Below are 11,783 nucleotides of genomic sequence, written 5' to 3' on the forward strand. Positions count from 1 at the left end.
TACACTTTAGTATAACACATTATTTGTGTTATATAATGAAGTTTCCATAACATAATTCTTTGCATAAAAAGTGTTATTGTAATATATATTATAACTCAATTTTCGTATTATTGTTATATTTAGATATATTTAAATTCTCATTATATATTTTATTTAAATTACACTAATTTATTCTATTATATATATTTTTTTTTATATAATTAAAATTAACTTTCTAATATATACTAGCATCATCAAATGAACTTGATTTTCAAATAACAAAAAGTAAAAACATTCTACATTGAATTAACAATCCACAATTTAGTTTAAAACATGCAACACTGTCATCAACAACAAAATATTCTTTAAGTATTCTAGGAATCTAAAATTTACTACTTTTAACACAGAAATAACGCTTCGCTGGATTTTTCCTCTACTTCTGCATCATCCATTGACAGGTTCTTAGAATTGTAGCTATTTGATGGTTCTTCAATAACCTCTTTTTCAAATCCATTTTCCTTACCATTCTGGAGCTTAACTGAAGGACGCGTTCTCTTCAAAGGTGACAACAATCTAGTAACAGCGGCTTCAACATTGGCTCCACATATTGGCTCTTTTAAATAAGTAACAAAAGGGGTACCGATAAGCTTTCCCTGACAACCCTTAACACTGTCTGACGGGCACCTGAAAAATCCGACTATCTAAGTTAGGAAATCCAGCAGAAGTCTAACAAGCAGTCTGCGTAGATGATCCAAGACATAAAATGACTAGGATACAAAAAATTAAAACACATATTTCTCAAAAGCAGATAATAAAGCCAGTATTATCCAGTCAACACTTGACTTGGAGCGCTTGAACTTTATTCATACGGACTTCAGCTTCTTAATGAACAAGTAGCCAATAATTATTTTAATTGATACTATAATCCCCTTCTGAAATTACTTAGTTAAAGCTATTTTTCAATAGATGGATTGGCAACACCAGTTTGTACATCACATGTTTACCATTGCTATTTACCAATTACATAAGGATAGGGATGCAAGCTTACTTTTCATGTGGTCGATGAATTATTTCAATTGTGGATCTTCCCACAACGTTTTTAGAAAGTCTATAAGTGGTCATCCTCCTTAATTGGAGCCAATAGCTCTGAGGGGTTTTCCAAATATCAAAAAATCTTATGTTCATAAACCTGGCAATCGAAATTATAGCTACTCAACCACTAGAACTAAAATTAAGGGAATAAGTAAAATAAATTGTAGCAGATATCAATGGAAACCAAATTTACCTCTGCAAGCAGAAGAATCTCATCAGAATTCAAGCAACAAGCAACAAGCATTACTTAGTTGTTCACTAAGATCTTTACAGCAACCTTGCTTTAGCAAACTAACAGTGTATAGCATAGGAAGACCACTTCCATCGCCGTAAAACACAGTCACGGTTATTTGCCGAGTTGCAGTTGAAGGTAGCGGCAACGACAAATACATGAAGGGATCAAAAGTGATTGAAATCTTTCCACATGCTGGGCAAACCAGTGTCGACTTATATTGACCCTGACCATTAACATGTAAACATTGTAAGAGAAGAAAATACTTTTGTACCAGTACAGGAAAAAATAAATGCTTATCGTTCAAAGAAAGAAGAAATATAGCTTTCACGAAAGAAGACTTTAATTCCCACTCACCTGGCCAACATCCACTATCAATGAGTCATTCCGGGCCCTGTGATTTTGCAAATGATGAAGATCCAATGCCTACATCAATCTGCAAAATTGACAGTTAAGCTGTCATTTTCTACAATTTAGTATCCCATAGAGAAAAAAAAGAGGTTTGCAAATTATCATATTACTTCAGTAGCCAAAGGGCAAAAGTAAATGTTTCTGTAAAACTGAAAACTTAACTTCTCTTTACTTAGTGTAACAATAAAAATAATTAAAGAAATAAATAATACTTAACGTGACATCTAGGCAAGTAAGATGTTTGACAAAAGAAAGTATTAAAAAAAGAAATACCCTGAACTATTAAAAAAGAAAGTAATCACTATAGATTACTTGGACAAAAGAAAGCTGAAACAATTAAAATATTATCTATTATTAAAAACAGTCAACAATATTCATAAGAACTCATTAGCCTAAAAAATTATAGAGGTATGTTGACTTACAAGACCCAGTCTTGGATACTTGCCTAAAATATGCCAAAAGGTACCTAACATAGTGACATGGTGTGCTCAAAATATAATGATTTATTATTATGGCCAATTTACCGTTAAAGAGGGTGACACAATTCAATATAAGCAATCACTTGTCACAGTTGTTTCAGACATTGTAAAAGGTAAAATCAGACTTGATGGCTATAAAGGAATGGAAATAATGGCCAAAAAAAATTCCAATAATGTAATACTCTGTTTTGTCTTTAGAAAACATAGCCCCCCAAAAAAACTCAGCAATGAAGGCTGGAAATAGACAAAAATCAGCAACAAAGACTTTGAAGAAACTAACCTAGAATAGAGCCAAGCTCTGACACGTGACTCATTCAGATCTCTCTAAGTGTCTCTGTCTAATTGTAAATACATGATATGTGTGCATGCTATGCAGAAATGTAGAACATGTTAGGCTAATTCTAGTTAAAACCTCTAATTCTAGTTAAAACCTGGTTCATGTCAACAATAGTTGCATATCTTCCAACTAACAGTGAAAATATACTAATCAATTTAATTGATGAAGAACAGAGAAATAACAGTCTTTACAGCACAAAAACTACAAAAAATCATGATTAAAATGCAATCCAATATGTTAATAATACTCTGGAACTTTGACTCTTTTATCTATGAAAGAGAGCTAAGTAAAACCTCCAATTATAGCACCTAGAATCTTAATCAACAAGAATGTGCAGATTTTTTTATAAAATAAACAGGGCTTATAATCAATAACCAAAACAGAGTGTTAGTGGCACCACACATATGAGAACATAATTTATAAGCAAGAATGTTCCATGCACCTTTAAACAAAAATACAAATTTCAAGCCATGCTAAGTCAAGGTAATTTCAGCAGCAAAAAAAATTGTCAAGCTAACTAATAAGTACTATTATAGCTAATATAATATATACAATATAAGCAATACATGCCAATAGAAATATCTTGATTGCATAGATACAAAAACAACATTAAATAATCTAAAAGGTTAAGTTGATATACAATAAGGTAGTATGTACTACTTAAAAATACCAAACAATGTAATTAAAGTTCCTATTAACTGCTACGTTGAGTTAACAATTTTGACTAATTCTATATAAATATATCTTGCATTATACACAAAGCCATGTCCTAAAGAAGTTACCTTCCCTTCTTCACTTTGTCAGATACAGCTCTATAAGCATACTTCCACCAAGAACGAGGATCAGATTTCACGGAAACATGTGGACGAAAATGCGCATATTTTAAGCGTTGATTAAAGGCAGAAAACTTATCAGCTAGTTTTAACATATCTTTGTATCCATCCTGCAACAACAGGATACTAAAAATTTTCAAGGCCAATCAAAACATGCCTCCAAGTATCCAATCACAGTTGAATTATGAAATTAAACCTTTGATAAACAGAGAATGACATCATCCAGAATATACTTTGCATTTCCTGTAATTGGTTCCAGAATATAAGTGTGTTGTTTGACAATTCTATCAGCAGGTTTGCCTTCTTCAGTGCCATATCTAAAAACCTGAAGCAAATAAATGATCAAAGTTTCATAGTTTGAACATGCCCTCAACATATGTAACTGCAAGAATAAACTAAATGTTGGTTCTACCTGGACCCACTCAGAAGGAAGCTAAGAGCTTCTCCAAGGTCACACCTGCTGCAAATGGGTGACCATGATTGCTAGAGAATAGGAAATTAAAATTCAGACAGAAAATAAGAATGTTAAGATTCCAAAATATAAAATTTAACTTGCTATTACACACCTTTCACTGCCCTCGTATCTGATATGAATATTTGAAATTGAGAGTTTCAAATTTCCAACTATAGTGTTGATAAGGGAACCCAACCATGATTGATTCTTCAAATAAAAATATATACATATTAATACAGTTATAATCATAATTGACAACCAAATATATGTATAAACATATGTATGGTTCAAAAAGATCAAAAGGTAAATCCTAGAAAAGAATAACATCACAACATTTGAATACTACAACCAAAACTTGATACAATATTTGTTATCAAAGATTCAAAGCACATAAGACGCTTAAGAACCAAATACTAGTTACAAAGACCCGTTACCAATTAGAAATGATATGAGCATCCTATGCAAACATAAGTGCTAAAGTCCAAAGATAAGAAAATTAAGAACCTCATTTCTAAAAGCCTGGCCAATTTGAGCAGCAGCAAAAGGAAGCTTGTTCCCATTGTAATAGTACAAGTCTTTGAAGTTAACAAATATGCCCTGTGCAGTTTCTGGCCGCATGAACCTACAGCAGAGGAGATTTAATTACATATCATTACTGACCAAACAGGAGTCTTAATAAAAAAGAATCGCTAAGAATAATTAGTACCAAAATGTAACGTGCTCACCCAGGGCTCAAGCCAGATTAGAATCAGACCTTGCAAAATGGGTCTAATATAAGAAATAAGAACTAAATCAAACAGAAAATAATAGCTTAAAAAATATCATATTTTCTTTGGTCGTCTTGATTGTAAATATCCGTATGGAACCTGAGTCTATTAGTTCTCCCTGTGTCATTTGAAAATTTGTTCATAGACACCATTATCAACTCAACTATAAATAGAGGTTGGAAAAATGGTATACTTACAGTTAAACCCTCACATTTATCATGAAGACAAACTGTTTCATTCAACACCTCACCAACTCCTCTTGAATCATCATGAAGTAATCTCCTACAAAATCAAAGCAACTTGTTCGAAGTCATGAGGAAGCAATCCTAGCTGATTAAATCAAATGCATTAAACCAGGGAATAATAATTAATCTTGGAAAAAAATCAAAGAGAATAGAAACCTGTGGAGCATAAGCTCTATCTGACCATCCACTAAACTGGATCCCCCAACTGAACGGTCAACCAACACTGACAGTTCTGAGATACTGTCTTGCATGTATATTCCAAGATTAATTTGAAAAATAATAACAAAAGGCAAGAAAGCAGTCAGAAATATAATACATAGAGAATGCTGAACATGAGAAAAACAAAAACAAAGCATATGTTTTTGGATTTCCTCTCAAAAACTGAATTGAAACAGTTAAACTAAGTACATGCTCAATAATTGATGCTAACTATAAAAACTGTAAAATGGAATGGAGGTAAGATCAATGCAGCTTGAGAATAAATTGAATCAATACCATAACATATCTATATGAGTCGTATGTTTCAATGCGTCAAGAAACAGAAGCACACAGGATAATAACTTCATGTATGCTTCCATGAGATGGAATAAAGACTTGAAAATAAACCGCAAAGATCTTCAACTTCCATATATTTAACTGTACAATGATATATAAAGTAGCACAGTGTGTGATTCAAATATCTCTTATCAAATTTAAGTATTAGAGATTTAGAATACCCTCTTAATGAAGTCACGTCCGTTAGAATCTGTGTAGAATGTTCCATTAGTCTTTAAGGCTGTTGTAATTTGAGTAGTGATTTCTTTTCCTATGCTATCATCCACAGGTATAGGTCCAATCTAAAAATAGAATAACATAATCAGCAAATAGTAAATTGACAACTATATATATATATGAAAAACAAAGTTAACAGAATTCTCTGTGCTCTTGGTAGATCAATTTCAGAAGTTAACTTACAGTAAACTCAACTTCAGCGTGCTCCTTTTCCTTGAATACCCTAGTAATCTGTGCATACATTTGGGTTTGTTACTGAAATTATAAGGAATAATGTCCCTAGGTTGAGAACACAATTCCAAACATGTTATCTAATCAATCCTACCCAATTACAGTTTGATATATCAAGTCTAAAACAACTGTATGATCTTGTTATATTTGGAGCAGCAAATCACCTGAGATATCCATGGATTGAGCCGTTGGTGTACTTCATCCATTACTGGACCTCGAACCATAGTTAGAGAAGCTTGGAACATAGGAGTGTTACCTTTAGGTACTCAATTCTATAAAGGCATTGTCAAGTAGTGTTCAAAAACATGCATTATAAAACAGATTAATAATAAAGGTAATCTTTAAATAATTCTTCCTCTAATCTATTAACAGGTGATAAAGCAAATAAAGCATTATAAAACAGAGAATAACAAACTTAGATATTCAAAAGCCCTTAGATCTCATAAGCTAATATGGTCATTAACAGTGTACATGAGAATTTTCATTATAAGCCTTAAGAGCACCCACAATAGATTCTGTAAAATAGACTTTTTCTGGTGAAAAAGTAGAGAGAGAGAGAGAGCAATATATATGTATGTATGTATGTATGTATAGAGAGAGAGAGAGAGAGAGAGAGAGAGAGAGACACGGCTTATAATGCAAAACCATGAAACTGCTTCTGAAAATTAGATTTTCCATCACAGGGCAAATAAGCATGCAAAGAAAGTGAAAACTAACAAAAAAAAATGACAATATCTTCATATTATTACATAAGGCAATAAAATATATATTTTGTAGCTGTAAAAAGAGACCATTTTAATATATAAATGCCTTCAGAGATTAATGCTAGAAATTTCATGAACATTGAAAATTCATTGAGAACCAATCACATCTTCAAGGTTTAAACACCACCACTTCAACCATCACCTTTGGCATTCACCACCACCAACAGCAAACACAGATCATCATCACCACAGCCAACATGAGAAAATAGTAATAAATAAATAAATAAAATAAAATAATGGATCATGGTGAGTACCAAAGATGGTGAGAGTAGAAAAGATGGAGGCTCAAAATGAAATCAATGCACATATCAATACAAAAATAAAAGTTTTCATCATCAGGCACAAAGTAATCTAGAAACAAGGCATTGTTTCCAACATTGAGTTTTTCCATCACAAGGCAAAGGATACTACCATTTGTAAAACCCACTAACATTAAAAAGGAAAATACAGTAAAATCAACTTTACAGCTTACAAATAAAAAATCAAAGAGGAATTATCACCTTTTCTAATGCTATTCTTCTTACTATGCTTTATGTCTTCCCTTTCTTTTATTATGCAAAAATCACAGACCAGCTGAAAAAAACAATTTGAAAACAATACTTTTGTGTAAAGTTTCAAGAGAAACATGTACATAAAGGTAAGCAAAACAAGACAACTTCCTTGCTCAATGGAATTCAGAAAAGCAGATAGAATCAAACTTAGTGACAAACTTAGTGACTGAATTAATAAAATCAATTCTCATTAAAGAAGTAATGATACAAAAGAGTATATATACAGAAAAGACAAAAACAAATTACACCAACTATTAAAGCAGAAACTACATAAATAGGTAAACAAAAATAACAAATAAGAGCCTACCTTTTAACTGATGTAACAACATCTCCAAATGCACTGCCTTCTGGATCCAAGACCCCGCTTACCCAACTGGTAAATGCGTCAAGAAAAAAAAAAGCAAAAACAACCTCTTAGTACTTGGTGAGAATGATCAAGAAACAAAAATACTGTATCATTATTTTGCAACTTCAGAAGTTCAATCTTCCAACTTCTAGATAGCCATAAGTTATCCACCACCCAGTAAAATCCAGTAAGAAAAAAGATAGAAGCAACTAGCATGAGTATCACATAAACAACCAAGTAAAGTGAACAGCAAACTAAACTAAACCAAAGACATCAATAAGCAAAGGCATTTGACATATAAAAGTACTGAAATTAAAAAGCTCCATTCAGATTACAAATTAGAAAGTAAGAGCACCAAAACATGAATTAGTGCTCTAAACTCATCAAAACCAGTACTGAAGCTGTCTTCTAAAATAAATGGGAATAAGCAATGTTTAGCACATTTTACTCAACTGATTGTTCAAAAATATGAAATATATTACAACTACAAACATAAATGCACTTACCTCCATAAGGATAGGCACATAGTCCTTGTGCACCTTTAAAATAACAGCCTTGTTACTTGTTTCAATATAGAATGTTACCCAGTTAAGAGTTGATGACCGTACAAGAGGAACTTTATTTTTTACAGCTGTCTTAATATCTGCAATAGACAACATCCATTACAGTTTGGGCAAAATCAAAATTACCACCTATCAAAGCGATTCCAAACACTAAAATGCAAAGAATTTATGTCATCTAATCTCTAATAAAAAAAAAACTTAAACCAAAAACATAGTAAGGAATCCCCTTACGATATGCAGTCATCAAGGCATTTGAGCAGAGGGAGGAAGTTCTCATTGACAACATTCATATTTGGAGAATAAAAATTTGTAGAGATCTGCACAAGGATAGATAACAACAAATCATTTTGTAATGATAAGAACCGAATAGTTTAGTATAATACACTGTCCAAGTTTTGAATCCAAAAAATTGCAGTTCAGTTTATATTTCAATAATCAGCTCTCCAATTAAACTTAAAAGACTGGACACTAAGACTAATCTGACAAATTCAACTTTTACCCTAAAAAAATTCAAGCAAAGAAAATGTTAGATAGTTCAAATGCATTAGATAGTTGACGCACTGGCATGAGAAACTGAGGTTCAATTCAAGAAAAAAAACGAAGATGGGGCACAATGATGTGACCTACTCATCAAGATACCACATAGATGGGTCACTGATGTGATCTATACCAAGCTTAACACTCTCAAGGTCCTATTTTAATCGTACCAGGTAAGCCTATACCATTTGAAATATAGAATCATTGTGTCTAAAAGAGTGATTTCTTAATCTAACAATGATAAGATATGGTTCAGTATACACAACTGTCAACAACACTTAAAACATTTGTCCAAATACCAAATAGCCCAAAAAGAATATAGTGAGATATAAATTGTCCATTCATATAGTAATTACTGACTAAGATGGCCATAAACGACAAGATACCTTTGAATGGACTGCCAAACAATAAGTAATATTAGTCCTCTGAGTAAATCTTCATATTCTAAGATGATCCAACTTTGTACTTGATAAGAAAGGAGAGATTATCTTGTGTCAATAAATTAATTGTAGTTAAGAAGCTTTGGATGTCACCTTATATTGTCAAAGCATATAACAAGAAATCGACCATTTATAGATTTGCCAAGAATGGCTGCTACTTCATGAATAGCATGGCTGCGATCAACTTCTCCATTTTGTTTATACCTTTCTAGAAGAACAACAGTTTTGAAAGATCTAACGACAACATCAAGCATTTGATCTGCACCCAAGTATTATGACAGTATCCTAAATGTAGACAAACCTACAAGTTAGAACCAAATAAAGAAAAAATAAAATAAAAGGGCGACAAGATAGTGTTTTGGTTGGGAAAATGCAAACACATGAGATGTTTGACCTGCTCAGCTGGCTGCAATGAGGTCGAGCAACCACTCCTATTGTGTCTTTCATTAAATGATTTTCTGGCTCTTGGAATGGAATTCCCCTAGAAATAATGCAAAGAAACGCAGCAGCAGAGTTACCCATCTTTTCTATATTCTCCATCACTTCCTCTTTCGAGGACAACTGATTTTCGAGACCAAATGGATATAGTTCTATAGAATCTATAAATTTTACAAAAAATATAAGATCTCATTAAGTACTTCAATCAACAAAGTTCTAATATAGAAAATATGTCCTAAAACTAGAAAAACAAGGCCCAGGACACACAATAGAAAAAAGGGTGTCGTCTCATCACTACAATAATTTTTAAAAGCCGAGTGAGTGCGCCCAGGTATACTATCTAGCATGGAAGGGCATGTTAGTGTCACAAAATTAAATGGTGGATTTGGTCAAGTAGATTCTTTAGATATGTCAAAACATTTTACAATGATTCCAGCAGATAAAAAAGAATAGCTATAGATGTGCTAGCCAGTCAATACCTTGCAATTTTTTCATAGTTTGCTCAATTTTTTCCTTCTCTTCATTTAGCTTGACACATTTTTCTTCCAATATTCAGACTACAGAGCCAATTTTTAACAGGTCCTCTTCAAAGATCTGCAGTGAAATAAAGAAACTCAAGAAATCCTAAATCCAGCATGAAATGTGTACAAGAAGGGAAGATCTATCTTCCTAAAGCCTGTGAAACTCTATAGATGAATAAAAATAATTATTACAATGGTTAGTCTGTGCCAAGATAAAAACTACATATTCTTTGAAAAGTAATGTAAAAGTGACAATTAGTAGTTGTATGCTTGTACCATTTTATTATTTTCAATGACTGTGGAGAAGTTTTTTCCATCATGCTCCACTTTTGGATTTGGTATAGCAGGTTTGACATGAACCTGCATATGGAGTATATCAATGGTCCAATAAGTACTGGTTTGTAAACTACTTCAACCAACAAAACAAAAACATCACATATAGCTTTTACATAGTTGTTCCCACCTCAACATTCAGACTAAGGTTTGAATGGCGAGAATGGATAGCTAAGAAGCTATAGTTTCCTGCAATTTGAGATAAAGGAATAGCAGGAACAATGCAGCGCCCATGCTTGAAAGTATACCGAACAGACTCTCCCAAATTAAGCCAATCAGCCTTTATTGTTAGCATATGTGACAGACCAGTTTTCTCTTCATCGTGGATAGTACCATCCACAATACCCTCACAGTTGACAATTTCAAAAATGATATTTTCTAGTTTGGAACCAGCAGTAAGAATCTCGGGTACCTAGTCACAATATTTTTAGATAAGAAAAGGTGGGAAAAAGAAAATTAGCAACATATGAAGCAGAGAATCACTGACCTTCGATGCGATTCTCAGTTCTCTTTTCTCAATATGAAATTCTTGTTTAAAAAAGACTTTATTGCCTGATGATACAGAGAGCGATGCTGCACAAGGTCGGGCATAGATATGGAATTTACGGGGCGAATAAAGTATAAAAGATTGCAAGTCAATAATACATATTTATTTTGACTACATAATTAATTGATCACATAAGGAATACTCAAGCTTTTGCTTAACAGATTCAAAATCTGAGATTTTACTTCCATATCAAGACAATAAAATAAATATACACACCAAGAGTTGTATAAGTAGTATTGTAATTTTTTACACACAAAGACACAAAAAGTTTGTGGTAATGAAATTATTGAACTGAAGCATATAACATTCAATTCAACACATGTTTGTATTACAAAATTAGCACAAGGCCTTATATTATTCTAAGTTATACTGGTACAAAAACAAGAATGAAACTATATTACCAATTTCTTTAGCGTGTCTCATAACTAGATTTCTACAAGTTCAACACATCAGAGATAAAGCTCTCCAGTAAATACACTTACCATTCTCTCCATAACCAGCTGTAACTTTCAAGACCGAGCCACCCACCCCCTCCGTGAGACCGAGCCACCCACGACCCTGAGCCCGTCATTTTCACAAGACCCACGAGCCCCTGTCATTTGCGCCGTTTGCCGATGCTAGGGAAGGTCGAGCTCCATAAAGACAGGTGAGAGAGCGAGTCCACGTCGTCGAGCCTCCGGCAGTCCCGCTGAGCCTCTGTCAGCCCCGTCAACCTCCACTGTGGTTGAAGCCTCTTCTATCCCCTCGCCGTCGTAGTTGAGGGAGCAGGAGAGAGAGAGAGAAGGAGAGGGATCGGGGAAGAGTGAGTGAGGAGACCGGGTTAGAGACAGGGTTTTTAGATTAGATGAAAAAAATGAGAGCTTTGGGTTTAGGTCTAGAGAATAGAACGGGAAGAGAGGGAAAAGGAAAGTA

At 33.3% G+C, this 11,783-nt stretch overlaps 2 long non-coding RNA genes across 2 annotated transcripts; both read right to left on the reverse strand.

The window, feature by feature from the left end:
- Positions 1 to 265: 265 nt before the first annotated feature.
- On the reverse strand, positions 266 to 11,783 carry LOC133803682 (uncharacterized). Its single transcript, XR_009878094.1, has 19 exons — positions 11,354 to 11,783; positions 10,812 to 10,897; positions 10,455 to 10,736; positions 10,268 to 10,351; positions 9,950 to 10,064; positions 9,427 to 9,513; positions 9,237 to 9,317; positions 8,979 to 9,057; positions 8,287 to 8,372; positions 7,999 to 8,135; positions 7,454 to 7,519; positions 7,096 to 7,168; positions 5,996 to 6,103; positions 5,784 to 5,831; positions 4,986 to 5,665; positions 1,661 to 1,739; positions 1,265 to 1,529; positions 1,028 to 1,168; positions 266 to 663 (listed from the first exon to the last, which is right to left on the reverse strand). It is a non-coding gene; the product is annotated as an uncharacterized LOC133803682 (long non-coding RNA).
- Positions 3,337 to 4,366, reverse strand: LOC133803684 (uncharacterized). The gene is made up of 5 exons (XR_009878095.1): positions 4,322 to 4,366; positions 3,930 to 4,024; positions 3,776 to 3,846; positions 3,560 to 3,688; positions 3,337 to 3,473 (listed from the first exon to the last, which is right to left on the reverse strand). It is a non-coding gene; the product is annotated as an uncharacterized LOC133803684 (long non-coding RNA).

The sequence above is a fragment of the Humulus lupulus genome, chromosome X, assembly GCF_963169125.1.
Source record: "Humulus lupulus chromosome X, drHumLupu1.1, whole genome shotgun sequence".
In the NCBI taxonomy this organism is placed as follows: Eukaryota; Viridiplantae; Streptophyta; class Magnoliopsida; order Rosales; family Cannabaceae; genus Humulus; species Humulus lupulus.